The following is a 26,693-nucleotide window of genomic DNA, read 5'->3' on the forward strand; positions in this document are numbered from 1 at the left end:
GGTTTTTGTCGATAAGTGCAAACTTTTACCTTTGACTCGGGTTTTTCTGAGGATAATATGAACGGTTTGGTAAAAGCTGTTTGAATTATCACACACACACACACACACACACACACACACACACGTTCTACAAAGGATTTTTTTTTTCCGGCGGATCATGTTGGTTTAACATACCTGGTGGGAGTGGCTTAAGTAGGCCCCACAAAATGTTTCATACGAACTAAATTGCAGTGTAAGTTGCACTTGTGTATTTAAGTCATGTCAAATGCTAGTTGATGTAAAGAATACATGTAGGGTTATGCGGTAAAGGAAGCTGTATGAAAAACTCAAACCACTTTCTTTATCAGTAGTAGGATGGATGGTGTATCCCGGCTAAGCGAGGCTTTCTGTCAAGGGACTGTTGAAAGTAGAAGTCCATTTTTTTTTTTCTTAGCTTCTATGACAGGTGTCAGTGGTGGTGACAGCTTCACCTGACTGCTAAGCTAGCACCTTATGGATTATTGCCCGTAGTGTCATTCAGGTGCAACATGCTAACTAAACCCGCTGTTTTCAAGGCCGTGTATGCCCCGCCCACACTATGGAAGAATATTACCACAGAGGAATTATATTTCGATTTTATTTTGATATAATAAATGATAGTATCAAAATAATATTGAACACCTTATATTGTTTATTATTAATGAATATATTTAGAAATTATTTCAGTCTTTGTCTTGTAAAGACATGTAATAAATATACGACATCATTTTACCATGACAAACTGGCAGTTTTGTGTGTACGGACGTACTCTTCTCAGCTGATCACTTCGCTGCCAGACGACAAAGTCGCTGAGGTACTTTACTGTTTTATGAATAACTTTTGTTAACCTTACTATATGGAAGTACTTTATTTTCTTGACTTAACAGTAAGGAGATATATTGGTTGATGATTAACTTTAAATTGGGATGAAGTATAAAGTAAGTAGAAAGGAGATAACCTATGATAGGAGTTTACAGTGATCAATGTGATGATGCGGTACGACAACGTAGCGTAGGATCGGTGTCAGCGTCTAGCGGTAACAGGCGGGTCATGGTGGTCGGAGTAGGATCCGCGAAATCGTAGGGGAATGACGAAACGAGTGGACAGTTGTAGTGTATGTGCTTAGTGCTGACGAAAGTGAGGATACAATGTATTTCTCCGAATGCTGTTACATTCAAGAAGTAATACTTTGAATATATCTAAAGACCATGTAATGAAAGACTGGATCCAGGAATCGAATGTGTGTAATGCCGGTAATCATGACGGAAGTGACAAGAACAAGAGGTGTTTATATGGATGAAGACTGTTTCTCTGTCACTGGTCGCCCAGCACGTTAAAATTGCGTCTCAGTGTTTCTAGAGAGCCCTCTCGACACAGCTGAGCATGTGCGGAAAGTACCTTCGGTGGAAGTGGTTATGTAATTTGTTTACATGCTAAGGAGACGATTGTCGTGTGTTTTTGTCGTACGTAATGATATCATGAGCAGATGATGCTGATAATTTGTGTTTGTTATTCATTTGTAATTCGGAATATACAGTTGGTGCTTATATTAATTCATTTGCTAACTTGGGTATGTAGATGTGCTCTTATCATGTACCCTTTGACGTAGATTCGCCGCCTGAGATTAGGGATATCATTTGAGTTTGCCAGTGAATACGGGATGTATTTAAGATATGTTTGGTGTTTCATTGATTCGTGTCCATTGACTAGCATATAATTGTTAACTTGCTGTAGGTGCGACTAGCAATGTTTTCGCGTTTCGTCACGTCATTGTTGTTGAAACGTAGTGGTACAAAGGGCAAGGGTGTATCTTATCAGTGATTGAATAAGTTAGACTTATGTTTTTGGAGTGGATCACAATATTCCTGGACAGTAGAAAAAACAGTTTAGTGATGTAAAATTGTCATTAAGTATTGAACATGATTGGAAGGGTATCTGATGTAACCGGGGGTTTTATTTTTATATTTTAGTGTGGGTCATAAAAGAGAGAAATGATAAAACTAGTTAGGATGTATAGAAAGGGGGGTTTTAGTAGTGAGACGTAGAATAAAACTAGTTTTAGAATCCGTTGGTGTACAACGTTTTGAATTATATGTTGCCGCGAATTTTATATATACGCATGTGCTATATTGTATAGTCCTACCATTGTAGTAACTGTTCGCGGGGGTATTCCGTAAAGGGTACTCACTCCTTTGTTTCATTTGGTGAAAATTCAGGATCTTGCCCGACATATAGAGTTTTAATGAAACCTGTTCTATTGGATGAAGGTAGTTTTTCCTTGGTAGTTATTTGCATGAACATTATGCTGCATGTAGTATTGAATGTTTTGTTTTTCACAAGCGCTAAGTCTGTCTTTTGATGCTAAGGATTTAGTTTAGTTACACGCTATATTTCTTGTATAGGAATAGTTGTGGATGCCAGACTTTAAACTGGGCTTGTACTAAGGGCAGTTGGGACCTCCTTTAACAGCCATTGCATTTAACAGTATTCATATATTTTCATACAAAAACTTCTGGACACAAAGGGTTGCACGGCACAGAGCGTATCCTTTTTCTGATGTAAACATTTATGATGAGTACGGATATAAGAAATTCTACATCTTAATGGTATAGTCATCTGTGTAAAACCAGTCTTCGTATATAGAGTCTCTGTGTTTGAATTTTATTTGATATCTCTCGGAGAGCATTAGCTAGTAGTCCCCTAGCCAGTCAACAGCTTCCTAGTTTCTCTGGAGTAAAAAAAATATTGTAGTCACTTTATGGAATTTTTACTGTGGAATAAAATGGCTTGTCTTGTATTTGTGTGTGTGTGTGTGTGTGTGTGTGTGTGTGTGTTTCATTGGGTACGAAATAAGATTTTCAGTAGCATAGTTTATTATATGATAAAGAGTAATTAAATTCTTATACACACGTTTCTTGTCACGAGCTGGCAAGTCTGTGTACCAGTGACGTGGCAGTATATTGCATTGTCATGATGCCGTACATCTCGCTCACCCGCTTGCTTGCGCTCAAAAATTTTTCCGCCTTTTACTATCGACAACAGTGTGTGTGTGTGTATATATATATATATATATATATATATATATATATATATATGGTTGATAGAACCATCTCGAACGCTTATTGATTGTTCTGTCAGATGTGTATTGCGATTTCCTGATCAGTTTACATTTACCCCTTGTGTGCTAACGTAAACTTGTTACGTAACCTAGAGTATTACATACTACTTGACCGAGTTTAACGTTGCGCGAATGGCATGCCAGGGGCACGTTAAAATAGTGTTTGGCACAACGAGCTGCGATGTCTGCCAGAACTGCACGTTGAAAACCACCCCGTTGTAGCTCGTTCTTAGTGTTTTGAATAACACTTACTGCAGTAGTAAAGATAGTGATTTTGTGTATGTGTGTGTGTTGTGCAGTTATTCGTCCCAGAGAATCGGTAATCTTTATAGAAATATTGGAAGGTGGAACGTCTTTGAGATGTTTGAAGGAGCTACAAGAATAACGCGCTACGACGCACATCTTAAGATTTTTTTGGACAAAAACGGGAAGCTGGTTAGCCGGGAGCACGTGAAGAAATACTGGTTTAGTGTAAGGGTGATGAATGCCTGGAGGCCTGGACAAGGAAACGTTGAACACCGGCAGCTTGTAAAGTTTTCATTTATCTTGGTGTTGTATAAAGTACAAGACACTGGGCACCTGAGTGTAGAAATTTGCCTACATTGAACTTACGCTACCAAAGGGATTCCCTTCTTTAGAGACTCCCGCAGCGCTTAGAAGGCCGGTTATATATATATATATATATATATATATATATATATATATATATATATATATATATATATATATATATATATATATATATATAAACGCGATTCTTGCTCTCTCTGCCCTTGATCCTCCGTGCACGCGTTTTTTTTTCTTTTTTAGCTTAATGCTTGTAAATTAAGTAATTTAGCCATTTTTATGTAGTTGATTATGTAGACTGAATATAGGACATATGTTGCCCGTGCCATTGCTTTAACAACCTTCCAGAAGGTTGTCCGATTATTTTATTGACGGATTTTCAACATTCCATGATATTGGCAAGATCGTGCATCGATATAAACTCTGGTCTATATTTTCGTTCCAGACCCATTTTGAGGTGAAAAGGTTTTGCGAATGGTGACATTACCAGTTATGTTGACACTATCAGATCAGCTTGACAATGACGCTCGTTAGCTTTTACAATTTCACACGTACTTGTCTTGCATGTATGTGAAATAGTGTGGTGGAACTCATGCCGCTCTATCAGCTTGAATGTTCAAGATCTTGCAAAGACTGCCACATTTATTGTTGTTAGATCTTGAATAGTTAGATGTAGATGCTGACTGATGAGATTTCTTTCGGTATTTTATTTTCACCCGAGGGTAGCTTGGGTAAGTGTTAGGGAGCACTGACCCGAGTTGATATGTAAGGTTGCAATGAGCGTTGCGAACCAAGGGCCGGTGTATGTGGCAACGCTCTGGGGGTCCCTCCTCTCCCAGCAACACCTGGGGTTCATGACTGTGGATCAACCTCTCCACATGCGCTGTCACCTCTCGCTTTACGGACTGGAGGGAGCCATGTGTGGCGGTATGGAAGGCTGGTTCGTGGGATGGCGGAACGGTTAAGCTTACATTAAAAGCCCTTATATCTGCCACATGAGAATGAATATTCTAATGGAAATATTTTATTCGAATCGTATTACCGCTAATAATAGAATTCATGGAAAATTGGGTATTACTTTTCACTTTTGGAGATTGATCTCGTTTCCAAGGAAATCTGCTGATAGTGCTTTCAGGTATTTGTTATGTAAGATAGTGAATTGCGGGAAGGCAGTCGAATGTGTGTCGTGAGATGGTAGCATTAATGTTGCCGGAAATACAAAAATAACGTGATGAGGCGACTGTTTATTTGTTTGACGATACAGATGTGCTCGCTGTTTTCATTGTGTGGGGGACGTAACAGGAAGAACCGAATTCTTAGAAGACCGTTCTTTTAGTGATCATGTTGCGACGAGGATGTAAACCCGTATATTCCTTTAGTTTCAGCTGTCTGGCCCTGTATGCGAGGTGGCTGCCGTCTCGTCTCGGGTCGGGTCACCTTGTAGTCATCCTCGGGGGCTGCTCCGCCAGTGATTGCGTCTGGCTGAAGCCGAGAGAGACGCCACGTCACCACCCACTACTTACTGGTCTTTAATACCGGGGTTAGCCTTTTCATCGTAACATGATTTGTACTTATTTGGTACACTTTTCTTCAAGCCAGATGTTGATGCCAGTAAACCTTCAGTAACTTGTGTCTAAGCTGCAATGTCAACCATGATTGATCAGAGGCGCAGTAATGCAGTTTGGTCCTAGACTGAACTTTGAAGGTAGACAGGAGCCTTTGAAGTGGATATAAAGTTATAAAGATGTCTATATTTGTTTTATATTTGTATACATATGTTCATGCATATGGTGGCCACTACACGGAATATAGATTATGGAGATCTGAACGCTATCAATGTCATCGTTTGGGAATGAACCATATATAGGTAGTTTATATATATATATATATATATATATATATATATATATATATATATATATATATATATATATATATATAATGTAAATTTGAATGGTGTGTCCGAGGCAGTGCATTGTAGTAGTCGACGCCATACGTTCATTATCCTGGGCGGATGCCATGGATTGGTGGCCATGGAGAACATAAGGGACGCGTCTGCCAGTACGGGAGTGGAGTGCTGTGTACCGTGTCGGCTGCATTCCGTCATCACCTACAGATGGTCTCCTGGACCTTGTCCAGCCGATATTAACACCAGGCTCCGACTCGTACAGTACTTCACTCGAAGTGTCAGGAGAAGGAACCGCGCCATTCATCGTTACCCCGAGTTAATATATACACCCATGTTGGTTTATGGTCTCCAGGCTGCCCGCCAGAGTTGCATTTGGTGATGTGTCATGTCATGTGTCGACAGGCGACATTCTCAGACCCGTTTGTTGTGTCGTTGACTGCGGATTTTTTTTTTTTATATAGGCGGGAAGAAACTCCATTTTCCTGCAGTTCATGAATTGGCATTGCTTGTCTGACTGACTACACGAACTTGGAAAATTAATTTCATATATATATATATATATATATATATATATATATATATATATATTTATTTATTTATTTATAGCCTCATTCCTGCTGTGCGTGCAAGCATTGCAGGCTCACACGCCTGAACCCGAACGACGGTCAACGTGTCGCGTGTAGCTCTTTTGCGCAAAGCACACAGGGGGCGCACCAGGTGTGTCTCCAGTCATATCTACTGATCCAGATTTTTTCCATGGTGCTGGTCACGCATACCCCCTGCTACCTCAGTGCTCCCCTTCTTATTCAGCTGTTGTTTCGATCAGCTTTTACTGGGTAATCAGTGTCTATTGGCATTACTCGACGAAGAAAGCTGTGTTTGGGGATAGGAGGAAGCCAGTGTTGGTTATTTTAGATGCCTAGCCAAGCGTGGAACCCTTGGAGACTGTGAGTGGGTCGGGAGAAGTTTTGCAAATCGGGAGGTCTGGTATTGGGGTTTTCATGACACTAGTGGGAAGAGACTCCTGCATTTACTGTTTCTGTTGCTTCATGTACCGTAACTTATGGTCGGCAAAGGGATACTTGAACATTTTAAGGGAAAACTTGACTTCAAATCGTGAGGGAAAGAAATTTGTTGATAAGGGAAATGTTGTAAGGTAGTGTAGCGGGAAGATATCTGCTATGCTCTTGCATGGCGGGTGTGTTAATAGGGGCCGAGGTCGTCCGGGCGAGGCCTGAAGGCGGCCGTGGTCCTGACTGTATCACAGGGTCTCCTCGCAGCAGATAAGATCACCGTTGTGAGGGTTGACCACTTTTCTCAAGTGAAGGAATAATAGGAGAGCGGGTCGAGGTGGGGCCGATACGATGCGTTAGCGAGGATTTAGGGGCAGGTAGGACTAGTGTGTGGTGCACGGCTTCTCTTGGAGGGGGGGGGGGGGGGCGCACACACACACACACACACACACACACACACACACACCAGGAAAAAACCATTATTTATCATTGATTCTCTAAGGCCGATACATTGATGAGACTACTTCACAGTACAGGAATAAGAATCCGTAAAGTTTCCCCATTTATCATTGAAATGTGAAGCCGCTGTCCCTTAAGGCATTCGACAAAAGCACTTGATACACTTAAAGCTTCCCTTTTACTGTTGCATCATATATTTTATATGAAATATGGCTTGTTTAGTCTGGTGATGCAGACTGATATGGGGTATTGCATGAACTTGGTGTAGAGATTGAAGATTTATTTTTATATACTATTGCAAATTACGATGTCGGTGGGCGTATAAAGAGGGGTATCTACGTTCACACCCGCTCGACCACAGAAGTGCTTTGGTGGACGCGGTGGGAAATGAGGCACTGATGTGTGTGTTTGTTGAGTGAGGTGCACGTGAGGCTCTACGTTTCCCGGCCGCACAGTCTGAAGCACGCACACTTATAGATCGCTCGTGCTTAGTCGATATTGACGTTAGGGAGAACTATGTGTGATACTAGTGTATCCATGTGAGAACGGTGTTGGAGGGTGTGGAAGAGTGGTGGCGGCGTTGGTGCCAGGTACGGTCTGGTACACTCGGGGAAGTCTGGGCCGGGGGAGGGGGGAAGGGAAGGTACTGTAGCCTCTCATCACTCTGGAACATTCGCTGGAGTTTTGATGCCCCCGGTTGTATTATTAGCCACACTTGTGCCAGCACCTGAGTAGCAACACAGGCACATGGGAAGAGCGGCACAGAACACTTGAGAACATTTTGACGCGACGCGATTTAACTTTTGCTCACATGCATGTTCACGATGGCTAGGGAATATACATATCTAATGAGGTTAGGTTGTGGTTAAAAAAAATACCGGCGCCGCTGAACGTAGTGATAATGGTCTTATACACGGGCTCCGTGATGCATGTATACATATTCCGTTATGTATTGGAGATGGTCTGAAGAATGAACACGCCTCGCTGTGCTTCAAAGTTGATATGAATGTTAGGAATACACTTTTTTTTTCTTATGATAAAGAAGAATGGTTAATGGAGAAATGTGGGGGGGAAAACCGTGCATGATAATGATTTAATCATGATCGTTGCTTTTGTAATTACGGTTGGCTGAGGCTCAGAATTATCCCAGTCGTTCCGAAGAAGATGGGTGGAGTACGTCCGCATTTAAGAACACGGCAGCAGTTCCCCGTGGTTGTGTTTGGAGGCATCTGGGTTGCTGAGCGTGACTTCAGCTGGCGGCTGTGTATACGGGGCGGCAGAGCCGCACTTTCACCGTCCCCACTAATCTCTCGTTCTGCCACACACCACCTTCCAGTAAAGCTTCCCATATAATTATCAAAGCGAAAGTTTGGAAATATTTGCGGAAGATACATAATTGTGTATTTTGAAAACAAATATTTCAGACAGACTGATAAACAGCTGCCTTTTCTAAACTAGCTACGGAGTTACTCTAGGTTAATCCTCATCACAGTATGCGCAGACTCAAGTCTTGTACTTTCGTTTCTAAGTCGGTTAGATGACGTCGACAATAAAAACTTAAGTTCTTCCAAAGATGCAGTGACACCGTAATTAAGTAGCTAAACAAGAAGTTTGTTAAAAAGGACGAGAAGTGATTTTGTATTGTAAAGGTTGGAGGATGGTTGGGATAAAGTAGTGAAACTGTAAATGTCGACATGTATTTAAAAGGGTGCATAGAGTTACAAAAAAAAAAAAAAAAAAAACGGAGACATCCACAAATGTAGAACTTTCCTTTTACAATTAAGTAATTATATACAGAAGCACACATTTAGCAGCTGTGACGTTACGTCTGAGGTAGTTTTATCTCTGCGTCCATACCTTACGGAGTAGAGTCTAAAGCAGTCCCAACTTTTCATCTTGCTCAGTCTGACCTCCCAACTTAACCCTCTTTCCCTGTCTCCGTAGTGGCGATGCTGACACCCTTTTTTATAGATGCTATCCTAGCGAAGGCCCAGCAGATTTTCTGGGCTAGGCATGTCGGCGCCGCTATATGGCTACCACTTCGCTTTTATTGTAAGGTGAAAGCTAATATGAAATGTTGGAGTGGGTCATCTGTGTGTAACAGTATTATAAGTTTGTATCCCCCCTTTTCTCTCTTATCTGCTTGCCCAATCGCTTGTTAAGCATCAAAAGACAAAATGTTTCACTATAAACATTATATCTTAACATTTCAGGATTTTCAAAGTTTCTTCTCAGAACCTTTCACTAATGTAATGTTGACATTTGACGTAGCTTTTTTTTTTTCATATCTGTCGATAAGAAAATGTTATTGATAGATTGCTTCGACATCTTTTCCCGAGAGCTGGCTGCCTGCCTGCTTGCGTGCCTCCGGAATTAAACCACGTAATAACTGGCAATGATATTGTGTGGCTGCCGGCGAGTCACGGGTGGGCCGTTGTGGTGTTTGTCTAACTTTTCATTTTTTTCTTTTTTTACTCCCTCAACGGCAACATGCCCCTATACTAAAGATAGGTTATCCTCATCCTTGCGCCTCCCGTTTTCATGCTTTGTTCAAGACCTGGCCTCCTTGACGACCTAAGTCCATAGCTGGTGTCTTTTGACATACGTACGTACAGTGCATATATACATCCATATGCCATAGTCACTTTGCGCGAACGCCGGGCATAAGTTAAATGTAATGCAAAAATTACATAAATCCTTTATGGTGGATTAATTTTGATTTTATTTTTGCCCCATGCCCATATCCTGTAAGTGGTATGGCAAAAGGATGAAAAGGGTCACATAGTGACTTCTTCAGACTCCCTTGGGAAGATATTGATGACATTTTGTTACAGCGTTGGTTCATTGCATAAATTTACAAACTGATATTGTGATTCTTTTGCTAAATGCAGAAAGAGAATAGTTCCAGATTTTTCAGGTATTTAAAACAAAGTATTGCGTCTTATCGTGTAAGGTTTGTGTGGACCTATCCATGAAAGACTTTATTTTTAATTGACATAATCTTTTAGCGTTGTGTCCATGTCTGTGCCTGCAAATTTTAATCTCCGTTTGATTAACATCTTCAGATAGGCCAAAGCTCCGTGTAGCACCTATAGTCTAGCTTAAACATTGATATTACAATATCTTGTACCTTACTGATCTTGGTACCGAATGAGCTAGGTTATGCCACAGTCTGCACGTCCCTCCGTTACATGATTCCCCTTTAAATTTAGACCATGGTAGTCGCGGTGAGTTAGAAGAGTGGCAGTGGTGCTATCCTGTTCAAAGGCTGAACCGTCGTGCTCAAGGGATTATACGTGTTTGCCTGGTGGAATGTAGTTCGTCTTCTTGATGAAGGTTTTCGCCTTCATAGTAAGTGAAGTGACTGGAGGAAAGTTTAGTAAGTTAACGTGTGCGCAGTGAGGATAGGTCACCGTCAAGTTCTTCATGGTTTTCTTTACCAGGTCACAAGTGAGGAACACGCCTCTACTGACTGTGTTTCTGGGTCACCTCGAGTGCCCTAGAGTACTTACTTCTGTGGAAGCATTCGAAGTATCTCGACCACGTCTGACTTGAATTCAGTTCCGCTTCGTCTTTGACAGTTTGAGTTAGTGAAGTGAGGAAGTGAGATTTACTGCTAATCGAAGGCCCGTTTGGTTATTAAACCCTTGAGCATGACCATGCTAACCTATACCATGTTGGTATTAGGCTTTGACCACACCCTTAAGGTTCAGATCAGAGGTAATGCCGTAATACCCAGTGGTCGTAACGTCATGCTCAGTGATCGTTTCATAATCCCCCAAGAGGTTAACTGTCATAAACTTCGATCCTAGTTGGAATGAACAGTGGAGAGAGATTGAGCCTGGATAATCGGCTTGCTATAATCTGTAACTGAGGACGTATGGAGAAAGGATTACAGGTAGTGTGCTATATTGTGTTTGTATTGTACACGTGGCGGTGGTCAGCATGCCTGTCAGCGGAAGTTGGAGAGGCTGGGGAGGGAACGAGGCCGTCATGCACCCAGTTCTCTGCCACTGTTTCCCTGCCAGTTGTGCCTCGCCAGTCCACTGCGGGGGAAGTGTTGGCTTTATCGATTGTACTTGTTTCATGGAGACTTTCATATCACATTGTTTGACTGATAGGGAAAGCGATGGAGAATGATACCCAGGCATCTCCTATATGAATATGATAAAAATCTGACTAACAGGGGTGGAAGCTGGGGCTGGAAATCCTCCCATCCTGTCCTATCACTTTTCAAAGTGAAAACAGAGAAAGGAGCAATGCAAAGATATATATATATATATATATATATATATATATATATATATATATATATATATATGTATTTTTTTTTTTTTTTTTCTCGTAGTTTTTGATCTTAATGGTGCCTCGCTGAGGCAGGTAAAGCGACGACATGCAAGGACACACACACACACACACACACACACACACAAATATATATATATATATATATATATATATATATATTTTTTTTTTTTTTTTTTTCGTAGTTTCTGATCCTAATGTTTCCTCGCTGAGGCAGGTAAAGCGACGTTAAACTAGTAATTATTTTTTTTTATTATTATTGACATTTTTGATGCACTTGTCCGCATTACCCCGACAGTTGCAAGCAATGGCAAGGGTGCGTGACCTCAGTGCGTCTGACCTTCATAAGAACGAACCTTCGGCTCCGACCACGCCATCGACATCCATTCTTAGATGCTGGGTCTCCTCCCGTTTGTACCTACACAACACTGAGAGGGAGCCTTGCCTCTTCTTATAAACCCACACTAGCTTTAGTTTGGGAAATAGTGTAATTAGGTTTAAGCCTGCAAAAGACTGAGTAGTATGTCCCTCATTAATGTACTCCGATTAAAAAAAAAAAAGATTGCAGAATTCCTTTCACCGTTTATTCGCGAATGTTTGTATTCGTATAATTTTTGTTATAAATGTTTAATGAAAAATGGATGTTGCCATCACTGAATTTCAACGTTTAATAGAGATAGTAAGGAGTATGAGACGATAGACAACAGCCTGTGTGCGTGGATAGCGATTCATCAGATGGAAGCGAGGCTAGTGCTTACTTTTTTTTTTTCTGCACATACCTCCACGCCCTAGCAGAAGAAAAATAGTAATCTTATAATAGGTAAAGGGAGCTGAGGTGCCCTTGGTCAACGGTAAAGACCTTCATAGAGCTGGTATTCACACCGATTGGTGTGTGTGTACAAACTGTAAATAGTAATCGATTGGTCACGCATTTTCTTGACCATGTGTATCGCACCTTTTAACGGAAACACAGAATTGTTGACAACGGGTGTCGTTCGTTGGCTGTTCGTCGTTAGACGAGACCTCGAAAATAACTTCAGAGGCATTGGCGAATGTCTGACGTTTTCAGCATTGTCGGTTATCGCTGTGTAGTCAGTCAGGATTACTGTAAATAATGAGTATGTTATATTACAGCTTTATTTTATCTGCTGTACTCCCAGCGTTTCATGTATTATTTACTTATGTCGAAACCGTTAGCAAGAACTTTACACGGCAGTGATTATGTGCGACGTAAAAAGTGTTAAGCCGTGATGGAGGGGTTTTGGACTGGAAGAATTAGCAGGTAGCGCTAGAGGCAGACAGTAGACTAGCTGACGGAATTCCCACGCTTGTCGACTAACCCAGCTAACATTCCTTACGAGCATGGCGACCGGACTCCGCCCCAGGTGAAACAAGAGCATCAGACTCAACTAGAAGAAGGTTTTACGAAGCTTTTAAAATCCTAGAGTTACTATAAACGGTAGAGTTTTGATTTGTTCCTGAAGTTCCAAGAACGTGCATGTTTTTAAGTAAGAAAATCTTACCAAGATCCGAAGGAAAAAAATTGGATTATAAAAGTTGATTATCGTAATGATGATGAGAAGATTGCATTTTGTTATTTTGAATTTTTTTTATGGAAGGAAACAAAGCCGGCCGGCTGCCGGTTCCCTCCATCCTGTCTCTGTGGAAGGCGGGAGGGATGGACCTTGGTGGCGGTTAGGTACACATTGGGGGGGAACCGTCACCACTGCTACCTGTTTCTCTCGCGGACTGAAACTTAATACAGTTTTGGGAAGCTTTGTGTAAGTGAAAGGGACAATTTTCTGAGCTAGAAATATATACTATGATTTTTTTTTTTTTCTTATTCGGTGGAAGTGCTTACATCATTACCCGTTGCCTGCGTGCAATAAGCCGCTCTTTTTACATTTCTTTAGTAAATAACTAAACAGTATTATGTCTCAAGTTTGTTTTTTTCGTTTCACTCAACATGCCTACAGCATTAATGATCATAGGTCTGTGCCCTTATCCATTTCAAGTTTACAGCAAAACCCGTCGTACGGTTACGTTACCCGCCATAAGTTTACAGCTTTCCCCGCCGAAAAGTAACTATTACCCACCGTAATTTAGAACGTTACCCACCTTAACGGCATTGCCCATCACAGGATTGTAGCATTACCAAGTTTATCAGCACTACCATCCATAAGTTTATACCATTGTCTGTCTTACTTTATCATTGCCCACCATAAGCCTACAGCATTACTTAAGCTTGCATCATTACCTTTCACAAGCTCATCACAGTATTAGCCGTAGAAGAGACAGCTTTAGCCGTTATTGATTATATAGCATTAACAGTCACCGTGTGTGAAAGCCGTGTATGTACGTCCGTAAGTGCTTGTTTGCTTGCTTTTATTTTTCATTTAGTGATAATTAGTTCATCTGGTGACGATCTTGTACTGGCTGATTTCCTCACGCCTACCACTCCTCTAATACCCGATTAGTTACCTGCTATCAGATGGCGCCAATGGGTGGGACCGGTTGCTAGGGAGGGGTGATTAGGGGGGTAGGTTGCGACTGCGTGGGTAGGAAGCGTGGGGGAAGGGGAAGGGTCTGTAAGGGAGTTTGGGAAACTGAAAGCAGACCGCTCAGCTGCGCGCCGCGACCCTCACCCTGTTCTGGACCACTGCGCGCCCACTGCTTGGTGTACCTCATGAACCAGAGGCTGATCGACATATTTTATCTTTGCATTGCGTTAAGAAAAGGCTATTTTTTTTTTTTAGCTTTGGTATTATGAAAGTTGCCTTTTGAATTTGCTTATAGCCTTTCTTATTGATAAGTGTGACCTGCTTTACCTATTAATCGAAGAATTTGATTAATCTAAAATGCTTTGTATGATTTTAGGTCAGTATGTATGTGAGGTGGTTTGATTAAGTAAGAAAAGGGTAAGATAGAGTTGTGGTAATTAAAAGTGTGGATGAGAGGTAGCTAAGGTGGTTTGCTGAATTGGTTTGCATATATAAAGAGAATGAGTGAAAAAAAATTGACTAGGAGGATATATGGGTCTGAAGTGGAAGGAACAAGAAGGGGAAGACCAAACTGGAGAGCGAGGGATAGAGTGACTTTTTTATGCGATGGGGCATGTTGAACAAGCAGGAGGGTGAAAGGCGTGCCACAGGATAGAGTGAATTGGAACGATGTGGTATACATGGGTCGACGTGCTGTCAGTGGACTGAACCAGGGCATGTGAACCGGCTGAAGTAAACCATGGGAAGGTCTGTTGGGCTTGTTTTTGGATTGGGAGCTTTGGTTGCAGTGCATGATAGAGCTTTAATGTGAGCGAATGTGGACTTTCTCAGCCTTTTCAGGAAGCTACTACGCTAATGCGGGAAACATCGATCAACTTAAAGAAAATCCTTAATATGTACTGGCTTCCTCTAAGACTTCCAGCTTGACAATATCCATCGTAGCTTACGGAGACCGTCAGAATATGTTGAAGCCCCTCTAACTATAGGCAGGCTTTGGAGAGTTTTTAATTCAAATGTATCCTGGTGAGGGGCGAGCTCCTCACGCCCTGAACATATAATGTCCATTGGAAGTGTTGCCACTACAGGCTGGGAGCAATCCTCTCGTCGTAGTTACCACTCTAGCATGATCCTCACCTGGCAGAGTACACTCGTGGTCTGTAGCAGAATGAAATTTGTGTCATAATACCTTCCCTACATTGTTTCATTAACATGAATAAGGTAAGTGAAGAGGGAGAGAGGCAACGGGGGAGTGACTAGCAGTCTTCGTGGAATGGTGTTGGGAGGTTGGCTCACGCCTTGCCATATGTCTTCATTTATCATAATTGCTTCCGAATATTTCTGGATGTGTATGAAGCAATTAACAGAATTGTTTTCCTCGAGATAAAACAAAAACTATGTTCTGTGCGAGTCGCGTCTTAACATTATGGTTTAGCATTTGGGTCTCTTCTCGCACATGATTCCATTTGGTGACAGGTTGATTTTTATATGTTTTGTCTAGTAGAGTTGGTATATGGATGGAGTCAGGGAGTGTTTGTATTGGAAGGGAGAGTGTAGAGTTGTGTGGAGACCCGTCGATACAAGTGGGTCGTCATGTTGATAGATCTCACGTGGCTGTTCCGTGGGTCACGTGTACCTTACAGCCACCGCAGCAACCGGTCTGTCCTCCCACAGCATAGGTAGGACCATGGTAGAAGTTTACAGTAGATTTAGATGCTCTTACGGCAAAAGTAATGAACCTTTACACTAGACCAGTTCCTTTGCTCTTAATCACGACCCTTTTACGATGCGTAGGGAGGTGACATATTTATCGCTGGTGATGTAAAGACCACTTTAGAGTGCTTTACTCTCATTTATGATACGTTCTTAGAGAAATATGTAAAGACTTTTCGTCATATGTATGTATATATATATATATATATATATATATATATATATATATATGTAGTTTTAGAGTAATTCAGTTTATATTTCAGTAATCATTCCTCAGTCATCGTTCGCATTGGACGAGCCGCTGCTGCTTGTGTATCTTAGCATCCGATCACAGGAGTGTATCATGAACATCAGGTTTCATCCGGTGTGACCTTAGGAAAAAGGCAAGCAACTTTCACTGGAAATTCCTCCTTGAGACGAAGGAGAGCCGCGTGATCAGGTGCTGGTGACAATGATATGGTAATGAGGCTACAGAACTCCTCGTGAAACACCTTCATGGTCTACCTGCTGCCTCAAATGGGCTCTATCATTCTCTCTCTCTCTCTCTCTCTCTCTCTCTCTCTCTCTCTCTCTCTCTCTCTCTCTCTCTCTCTCTCTCTCTCTCTCTCTCTCTCTCTCTCTCTCAGGATTTCATAACGTAACAATAGTGCGGAGTTGTTCAGAGGTGGAGGTGGAGGATTGTGGAAATGAAATATGGTAAAGCGGAGATGAATAAAAATGTTAGAATAGGTTATGAATAATACGGAGGGAGTGGGTTTGCTTAGTAACTAAACAGGACTCTTGTAGTGTTGCTATGGCTTGGTGTACATTGAAACTAATATTTTATAAAGTTATAATGTAATATTCAGTTGAAGATTCCTATAACTCAGTGTAAGGACCTCATGTGCATCTATGCACAACCGCAAACCAATTTGATTTGTAACTTGTGGATATGTCTACATCTCATTCGAAGCTACTTATGTTAGGGACGATAATGTATGCAAGATCACGGGAGGGTGGTGTGAGCCTCCCCGCGTTCATGGGAGCGTGGAACAGGGCTGAAGGACACGGGTGATGAAGTTGAACGGAAGTGGTGCCGTCGACCAGTGGACAGTGTGGCCGAATTGCCATGTATGGCGGAGCCCCTTCCATCGAGCGAGGCTTCCCCCCTGCCTGGGTCAAGGTGCCGCCGCTCACATTGTTGCTGCCGGCCCCCCTGCCATTGCTTCCTGATCTCTGCCTCGTATGATGAATTATTTTTGGGGATGCTGCTGTTGGGGGGTTGGGGGGACGATGGTGAAGGGGAACTCCCGCAAGAAGGACCGAGAACTGAGTTCTGGTGGCATTACATACCAGTGAGGTGCAGTGCGCACGGGAACATAACAATGTAGGAAATTGCAGTTGGGTTGCTGCTTCATACGACGAAGATTGATTTGTGTCGCTGTCACCGGCAGCTTTACTGTTCACCCCTTGCTCATCCTGTGAGCAGTAACCTCAGTTTACCACCGGCCTAGCGATATTGCTTCCCGCCTCTGCAAGGGTGTATGAGGGACATTTATTCGTCGTCCCTTCCATGTCTTTGTCTGTCTGTCTGTTTGTGTGTAGACACATCCTTGTGAACACGATAACTCGAGAACGATACACATCTCGTATGCATTAGTTATCGCAAGTGTAGGTGCTCAGGTGATAATATTTGGGAGCATGTGAATTTGCATATTTATTAAGGAAAGGCATTTTTCTGCAGGTGTTATAAACTCGAGTGCTGTTGTATGAAGTTCAGGTTATACATTTTACACACGCACACTAGGCGGGAAGTTATGCAACGCAGATGCCTGCAATGCTTGTTGCCCATCGTGAATTTATGCAACCTAGAAATTTTTAACGCTCTCCAGTGCATTAGCGTTTATAACCTCACCTTGGCTACTTGTTCCAGTCATCTGCTTCCGTTATAGCGTCAGTGTTTGTATCTTTACTGAACGTGGACATGATTTGTTTGAATCCAAATTTCTCAAAACATCTTTCCAACTTTCTCTAATATTCAAATCCAGTTCTCTAACATGAATCCAAAGCTTGGGACTTGTAACTCCTTCTGATTGTTTCTTATGTCGTATTAGTTTTATTTAGTTTTTTCTTTTTTTTTAGTTAAGCAAGAACGTAATAATGTAGTGGAGACCAGTACATTTAGGATTTCTTTTAGGACGAGGCTGTGGTTTATGTACTGAAGGGCGTGCTAACTCATGCTGGCTGCATGAACTGGGAGACAGTCCCTGGAAGAGTTGGCATTGTGAGTTTAACCTTGGTGGCAAGATGGTTCGGCTTATCTACCGTGTGGTCTTCAGGCAAACAAGCTTCAGTCTCGTCAGGGGGGGTCGGTTAAGGTGTGGTGTTAGGGTTGGAGGCGTATTAGGCGAGAAGGCTAAGTTAAGGAAAGACTAAGATTGTATTGGTTTTGTCAGTCGCTTGCTTTATTGCCGTTCTCGAGATGTTTAATGAGCCTATTGCTGTTGTTGTTCCATTAAATGTGATGGCCCGTTTATGCTTTTCAGGAATATATAGATTTCTTTTTTTTTTTTTTTTTTTTTGCGCCGCGATGCAGAACATACAGCTGAGCATACATTAGTGATCTGTTAACACTTGTAAATTATTTTCAGGTGGCTGCATGATCATCATTTTGTTTTCTCTTTTTTTAATGGACGGGCGAAATGTGATTTTAACTCCTTGAGCGGAATAGCACAAAACATGAGCAAGGTATAAGTGCAAACTTTGAGCACGGCGTTGTGTGAGTCATGGGTATGATTGCGCCCGCTTGTTTACATCCTCAAAGGGGCGAGCCGAGCAGTCGTATTCAAGGGTCGTACTCTTCTGTTCATCAGGGTCGTACCGTAGTGATGAAGATGATAAGAAGTCGTCAGTTGAAACACGAGTGTTGTTGGGGTTGGTTGTATGCATTATATCTTTGATGCACCTTTGCCTTTGAGATATAATCGTACGTGCATCGGTGTTTCCTTACATTCAATAAAGCGTCCCATTTAGAGGCCTGTGGAGGCATATCGCTTTTTACATCTCTGTGTATCCTACCCGACGAAGGGTATATATTTTTGTGGAATGAACTCTTGTTAAACTTAGTTATCCGTGGGTTGAACTTAAAGTCTGCATGCACCTTCCCAACATATCATAGATGTGTGTGCAGTATTATGGTAGCTGGTAATGAATTTTTGACAAAGAATATAGTGCGTTGAACTGTTTTGCTCTCTCACAGCAATCATCTGTATATTAGATTGGACCATGTGAGTTCATTACACACACACACACACACACACACATTATATATATATATATATATATATATATATATATATATATATATATATATATATATATACTTCCCACGTATTCCCTGCGTGTCGTAGAAGGCGACTAAAAGGGAAGGGAGCGGGGGGGCTGGAAATCCTTCCCTCTCAGTTTTTTTTTTAATTTTCCAAAAGAAGGAACAGAGAAGGGGGCCAGGTGAGGATATTCCCTCAAAGGCCCACTCCTCTGTTCTTAACGCTACCTTGCTAACGCGGGAAATGGCGAATAGTATGAAAAAAAAAAAATATATATATATATATATATATATATATATATATATATATATATATATATATATAGTGTGTATGTGTGAATGAATTTTAAAACAAAAGTAATGTATTCGTGTACTGAGCGGTAGTTTGTAGTTGTATATTGTTGCCTATATTGTTGTCAACTCTTATATATCAGTAGACTTCCCCCAGTGTCTGCAAAAGTTACAGGCATTTCAAATTTGATGCTTGTCAAATGTTTACTAGAGTTATGGAACATGAATGTACATCCCAATCTATAATTGTCGCGAATGAATAAAACACGTGCCTGCTTTTAAAGTTGTGTTTGTTACTACACTTGCAGTAATACCATTCAGTTGCCACTAATTACATGCACAGTAAGGGCATTTATACCATTCTCGCTTGCCAGTCTCTTTATATATATATATATATATATATATATATATATATATATATATATATATATATATATAAATGCCGTTGGAAAAGAAAACATTTATTTGACTGTCACGTCAACTAGAATGATTTTTATTATGTTGGCTGTGCACACACACACACACACACACACACACACACACACACACACGTAAACAAATTCTTTCGCAGTGCGAGTAGTGGGCGAATGGAATGGACCGAGTTACGAGACTGTGAACGTGGAGAGCACACACACAGAAGTTTAAAGCGGAGAGAGGTAGTGAAACTTAAGTTCAAGCGATAGAGGGCACCACCACTGGGTGTAGAATGCAAGTGTCGCGCCGTCATGTTAATAAGTTGTAACGCCATGCAAGCGGTCGTAACGGTAGCTTCGCTCAAGGTGCGGAACGTATTAAATAGCCCAGAGCCGCACCATCATGTTTAAGGGGATTAGCATGATAGCCAGTGGAGTCTAGTCTCTTGTTTCACACGTCTCCGAGGTGACTGCTGCTGTCTACAGGTTTGGGATTGGATGAAACTAGAGAGATTTTTTTTTTCTTCGCAACTTCCGCTTGGCCTTCAGGAATGTGAAACGCGATAACCATTGGAAACCGGAAGATGTGTATCCTACTCCTCATATAGTAAAGCAGGCACGTTATGTATTTTGTAGATATTTGATAAGAGAAAATAGCTCTGATTACCTAAGGCTTTATATCCGTTAAACGGCGTTATCGGATCTCCGCTCGCATATGGCTACCCCGGGAGCGAGAACCTACTTTGGCGAGGCTGTAACATCGGTCAATGAAGGGAAACGAGTATAGTCCCTTTGAGGACTTGTTCGCTGTCAATCATTTCCCAGCTCCTATGTGTAGTGCTGCTAGAACCTCATGAAAAGGGTTCTGGAGTTGTATGATAATACTACTACTGCTTCTACTACTGCTACTACTACTACTCCTACTACTACTACTACTAATAATAATAATAATGATAATAATGATAATTATTATTATTATTATTATTATTATATAATTATAATGATAATGGCCTGGCCTATTGAATCCCTGGCGTGACCCTAAGTTAGGTGAAAGGCCAACTTCTGGGATGGCCTTTTACAAGGACACGACATCTCGCCTTTGCCGCATTTGACGGTAAAAAAACAAAAAAAAAAAGTGTTGATGTGTATTGATCGCTTAGCTTATCTGATACTGTGAGCTCCAAGTGGATTGTACACATGTTGAGCATTCCCACTTAAAATGCAGCGACGTAAAAATCAGGTGAATATTTTAGTTATTATTCATTTAGATTGTAATGGGTATGAATTTTTTTGTTTTGTTTTTTTAGTTGTGTTGTTAGGAGTGTGTGGGAAAAAGACCACGGCTCTGGGGAGGTCGGTGGCACTAACCCACTGACCTTGCAACCGCTTGGCCGAGATTGCGCTCCGTCACCAGTATCTTGCCAGCAGTCAGGCGCATGTAAGCAAGAAAATAGACGACGGTCGGTATTCCACGATTGTTGATGTTGTGTGCAGTATATATATACATACACACAAATGAATTCAGAGAGCAATAGACCATTGGGTCCTAATGACGCTGTTTGTGATAGTGGAAGAGAGCAGAAAGCCACGGGTTATTTCGGTAGAAATACATACAGATTGTGCTTTTTAAAAGACGGGAGATCTGTGAATCTTTTCAGATAGCCAAGGAGGCGCAAGTAATATGTCAGTCGTGTATATTGGTAAAGTTGGCCTCGGCGTAAGAGTCATCACTGGTTATCATCCCTCCCGTGCCACAGCTTTGATGATCGAGCAGAGGGGCATGGCCTGCGTCAGCCCAGTTGGTTATTCCGGGTCTTGATGCGTCACCCCTCACCCTGGTGGTGGTTAACCTTCCCCCGAGATGTATGGGTTAAGGGTTATTAGTCTCTCTCTCTCTCTCTCTCTCTCTCTCTCTCTCTCTCTCTCTCTCTCTCTCTCTCTCTCTCTCTCTCTCTCTCTCTCTCTCTCATGGAAAAATATGAAAGTAACTTTAGATACCACAGTAGTTGTAGTTATGTGGATTAAGCATGCTTCCGTTTGAGGGAGACGCACTATAGGTACAATTCAAGCCTGGTGACTGTCTATGGCTGCGTCTGTCAGTAGTTAAAAGTCCCTTTAGGGTTAGAGCGGAGTCTGACCGAGATAAGGTAGCGACTCGTCACTTGATAAGATATTAACCCGTTGTTTATGTCCAAGACAGACAGAAAACTGGAATGGGTATCTTGTAAGTTGACACATTTACTGATGTGCAAGACACATCATAGTATTCAGGCCATAGTATTACTCAGAACGAAATCATATCAGCGAGTGGTTTTTATCTTTAGATATCCATATTAATCAGAATTAATGTCGTTGATCTGTTGGCCTGTTCGTGTCGATGTTGTAGTACAGGGGGAGGGGTTGCTAAGTGACTGACGAGGTGGCGGTCGATGCATTTAGTGGTTGTCGATGAAGGTCTCCCCGACGTTAACGATCGTTGAGCGACGACGTCACGACCTATTGGGTAAGACCGACCCGGTCTACTACTCAAGGGGTCGTTCCGTCGTGTTCGAGGTTATTATATTTGAAGGTTGTAATTGGGAAGCAAAGATGATGTTGTAAGAGTGTGTGTGTAGCTTTAGGACATCACCTGATATATGAAGTTTTAGGGAGGAGGAACGAGTTATATCGTTTTAAGCGGCTGTGGCCTACCTCCCTCAGGAAGCGGCGCGCGCGCGCACACACACACACACACACACACACACACGAGCACCAGGAGCGCTCAACGTACTAGGTTAATACGTGGGACCACTTGTCGACGGGACCTGATTCGTAAAACCGGTATGATTTAGGACCGGCCGGCCTCCCCGCACATCCCTGGAACTAGTTCCTGCTGGTGGTGCTGTTGCTTGCTTGTGTGTTGCTGTACCTGGAGGGAAGGGTGTGGAGATTGTCATGATTTTGTTTGTGTTGTTGAGCTAGAGGAAATACGGTTTTTTGCTTTTTTTTTTAGTTGTATTGATCGAAGGGAGATTTTTTTTGCTGTGTTTGTGTTAGTGTCCCACATACGAGGTGATTTGTCTTCGTTCTGCTTTTTTTGTACTTAATACGTAAGGTGTCGCTTTTTGAGTGTGTTGATGTTCTTAGGGAGGTGATTTTTTTTTTTGTTTGTTTCCCTCCCTAGGATGAGGAAGATTTCATGGTGCGTTGATCTTAGGGAAAGAGGTGTTCGTCGAATTTGTTTATATGTTGACCCCTGTGAGGCAGTGTTGGTGGTTTTGTTTGTGTGTTGACCCTGGGAAGGATGGGAATGTTCAGCTTCCATAGGCAAAGTACTAAGGAGGCATGGGAGTAAATAGTTTTGTAGAATCACTTTTGATTTCTCTGTGTAAGCACTTATATTTCAAGAAAAAAAATTCTCATAGAACAGCTATTTTGATGAATGTTGATATTAAAGATATTTGGAAATAACTGGGTTTTATTAGCAAGGTACTAAGCTGATCTGTAGCGAGTGGAGAGCTAGGTGGGTAGGAAGGAAGGTTGGGTGTGTTCTGAAGGTGGGGGACCCTTGCTAGTAGTGGCCTTGCCTGTAAACCGGACCACACCTTACCCATAACGGCTTTCTTAAACACGCAAACTCCCCCCCTCTCTCTCTCTCTCTCTCTCTCTCTCTCTCTCTCTCTCTCTCTCTCTCTCTCTCTCTCTCTCTCTCTCTCTCAAACTCATCGAAAGAAAAGCGCTGCTCAGCCATTCAGTGAACCATACCCATCATATTGAACGAGTTACATGGAGAGGAGTGTGTGTGTGTGTGGAACAACATCCAGCACGCACGCACGCGCACACACACACACACACACACACACACACACACACACACAAAAGATATTGAGTTCGGGCGGTTGGTTACGGTCAGCTCAGGTTGGGGGTGGGATTACGTCAGGTACCTTGATTACACCTGTTTCGCAGTAGATGGTTTACCTCTTGCCCTTTTTGGATGCCCGTAACCTCAGTCGTTGTGTTGTGTGTGTGTGTGTGTGTGTGTGTGTGTGTGATCAGTCGATACATTTCTGATGATTAGGTGTTTCATGGCGTGCCCCGCGGTCAGTTTCCGATGATTCGTTATCTCGTTTGTCTATCCGTCGTCGACGAGGACCATGGATATGGACTGCACGACGACTCCCCTGCAGTGTGGGGCATGATGGTCCTTCGTTGACGACGGCTTAGAGGAGAGGTTCATCGTGAGAGATGATGACCTGTATTATGATGACGCACCATCTGGCCGGCGTCGGTCAGTTGTTCATACGTAGATTTAGGTGAAACGTCGTGTCTGTCTATCTGGTGTAAGGAGGCTAGTTAAGGGAGGAGGATGATGCGGGAGGAGGTGGGCCGCATGAGGAGACGCCAGCCGAGGAATTGGGTGGAGGGGGGGAAGAGCTCTCGGGGCGGGTGAGGTTCGCTTCTAGGGAGGAGCCAAGAGGGCATATGCGCATTCTGCACTTCCTCTCTCTCTCTCTCCCTCTCTCTCTCTCTCTCTCTCTCTCTCTCTCTCTCTCTCTCTCTCTCTCTCTCTCTCTCTCTCTCTCTCTCTCGACCTCCGTTACGGGATACATCCATCCCGCCCATTATGCTCGTCTTGCACACGTTACGACACCCTCCTCACACTGTCTGGTGGACTGCTCCCCTCCTCGTGGTCCTGTATGCCTGGACCTTATCGCTTGGTTATGTCATTTTTTTTTTTCTTTTAGACCCGTCTCTGTGTTGTCTCCACATAGGTATTTCCATGTGTTAGTCAGAAGAGGAGGCTTGACGGAAGGACGTGCGAGTTCCTCGTGTATTGGGATTCGGAGGAAAAGAGAAAGTGAAGTGATGTAAGCGATGGTCAAGGCGGGACAGTAATAACGTTAGTTTGAGGAAGTGAAGGTTGTAGGGTTTGAGGCTACGTAAGACAAGAATCCTGAGACAGTTGCAGCTTGCGTGGCACGATCTGTGAGGGAGGACGCGACGGGTTGGGTCAGTACCATCTTCGTGGATACGAGTAATACGGGCTATTGGTGTATCAATACGCCATAAGCTGAAGCTGTGAGTTTCCTCCTAGCTGCATGTATACCATCTTAAAACTTCTAGTGTTAAGCACGGACTCGTGTAACCCTTGTTGGGGGGGTTTGGGGTGGGATGGGGGCAAGGGATCGGTACCTTATGGGTCTTCATCCTTTGAATTTGGGTTGAAATGTCAGGCCAGGTAAGCGCGACGCACCTCACCTCCGCCACACGTTGACACGTCGGCGAAAAGTTTACGGTAAGCTGTTCTCATTGATGTGTCTCGTGCTTTATGTCCCGTTCGATAACCATCCAACCCAGCAAGCATACAGATGGCTATGATCCGTTGTTGAGTCACCCCAGATTTATATGAACAAGAATATTTAGTTTGATGGGCGCGGGTGAGAAGGGGGAACTGTGGTCATTATGTGCTCTGCTGTCCATCTGGTCAGACGGGAGGAGGAGGAGGAGGTATCCTAGGCCTTCTCTGCCTGGGGTAGGTCTCCACAATACCTAGCCTTGTGGAGGGAGGGGGGGGGGTGTAAATCGTCTCCATGTTGGGTGTTGACCTGACTGGTGGGAGAGCGGGAAACTTGGCGGAATCATCATGGTTTGGTTGGCGCGGGGCGGGGTGAGCCAGCCTCCAGTGTTGTTGCTGTCTTGAGTAGAGAGGAGTGCTGAAGGGATGAGGGTGGCCTGTGGCTTGGTGCAGTATCTCCTGGTGACGAGACTTGTCACCATCTTCGTGTATGACGCAAGGTGCAACAGGAGATTTTTGGAGGCATCCAAGTGGATCAGGTAACGTGTTGTTCGTGTGCTGTGGTGTTGACTCCTCCGTAGGATGTGTGTGTGTGTGTGTGTGGCTGCGTAACGCGGTTTTGGTGACGCCATACGTTACCACCGCAAAGATGCGACGCTTGGGTAAGATGCCATCATTCTCTTAAGGGTTAAAGATTGTGTGGCAAGCTAGTGGTTAGCAGTAACACCAGAGGTTTGGTAGTGATCATTATATCTCTATGAAAGGACGTTAAAAATGGCATGGTACTAAAGGTTGGTGGGGAGACAGACTGTCAACAAGGTACACTTTAAGAACGATATTTTGTGTATTTTTATACTGTCGCCCAAGGGAGTCAAAGTTGTGTATGCAGAGTCCGTCTATGTTTACGTGATGAAATCAATCTCAAACTCTTGCTGCATGTGTTTCCAGTTATATTAAATAGGTTTTTTTTTTTCCTAATGAGTGTCATTTGAGAAAACTTGCTGAAGAAAACGAAGCCCCAAGTTTTCCAATGCATTTCTCACTGTGACACATGTGAATTCTACAAGAATTGATGAGTCGTCACACGTAACTTGGGACTTGAATCTTGGTGCGAAGCTCTCGATGCCCCCACAACAACTGAGTGCTTGTTATGCTTGCCACCTGCACAGGGACCCCATCCCCTTGCAGATGATAAACAAAATCTTTTATTTGAGTCTTTGATTAACTGATATTGTGCTTGTATGTTGAGGATAGGCCGTTTCAGCTCGTGCTCGGGGATCTATTGTAGTGCAGATTCATTATTAGAATTTTCCTCTGGCGTCGTTTTCCAACAGATTCGTACCCTGAGCAGTACAAGTATCTTGGGATATCTGAAATTCGACATTTTGATTGCTTGTTTCGACTTACAGACGGTAGACTGATTGGTGGCTGTATTTTTTTTACTAAAAAAGATTTTTTGAATGAGTGTCAGGTACCAGATCCCAATCTGAACAGCTGGTGTTCATGGTGTATTGCGCAGCTGAGATCCGGGTGGGGGCCTGGGCTGCTGGGTACAAGAGCGTTCCCTAGATTAGTTTGTAGCAGTACGACGGCCCTTTGGAATGTGGCGTCAAGTCGGTTTTGTGTAGGTTCACTTGCAGCCGAGCTTGGCATCATCATCTTGATCGAGAGTATACGGGAGGGACGGAGGTGATTTTATCAAGGGTGCATTGCATATATATATTGATTTTCTATTTTTATGGGTTGATGAAATTCCTGATTCCTGTACGCCGTGTCCACGTCAAAAGTTTTGTGGGAATACCTGTACACC

At 42.7% G+C, this 26,693-nt stretch overlaps 1 protein-coding gene across 2 annotated transcripts in view; it reads left to right on the top strand.

Moving 5' to 3' along the window:
• Positions 1-26,693, top strand: part of LOC139755356 (SUN domain-containing ossification factor) — a 127,599-nt gene that overhangs the window by 18,161 nt on the left and 82,745 nt on the right. Inside the window, exon 1 of one of the 2 annotated variants that reach the window (XM_071673528.1) lies at positions 1,037-1,132. The exons of the other annotated variant lie outside the window; for it this stretch is intronic. The gene's annotated coding sequence lies outside the window, so the exon portion shown is untranslated. Of the gene's footprint in view, positions 1-1,036; positions 1,133-26,693 lie in introns of those variants that run through there. 2 annotated transcript variants of the gene reach the window in all.

Source organism: Panulirus ornatus, chromosome 19, assembly GCF_036320965.1.
Source record: "Panulirus ornatus isolate Po-2019 chromosome 19, ASM3632096v1, whole genome shotgun sequence".
Lineage (NCBI taxonomy): Eukaryota > Metazoa > Arthropoda > Malacostraca > Decapoda > Palinuridae > Panulirus > Panulirus ornatus.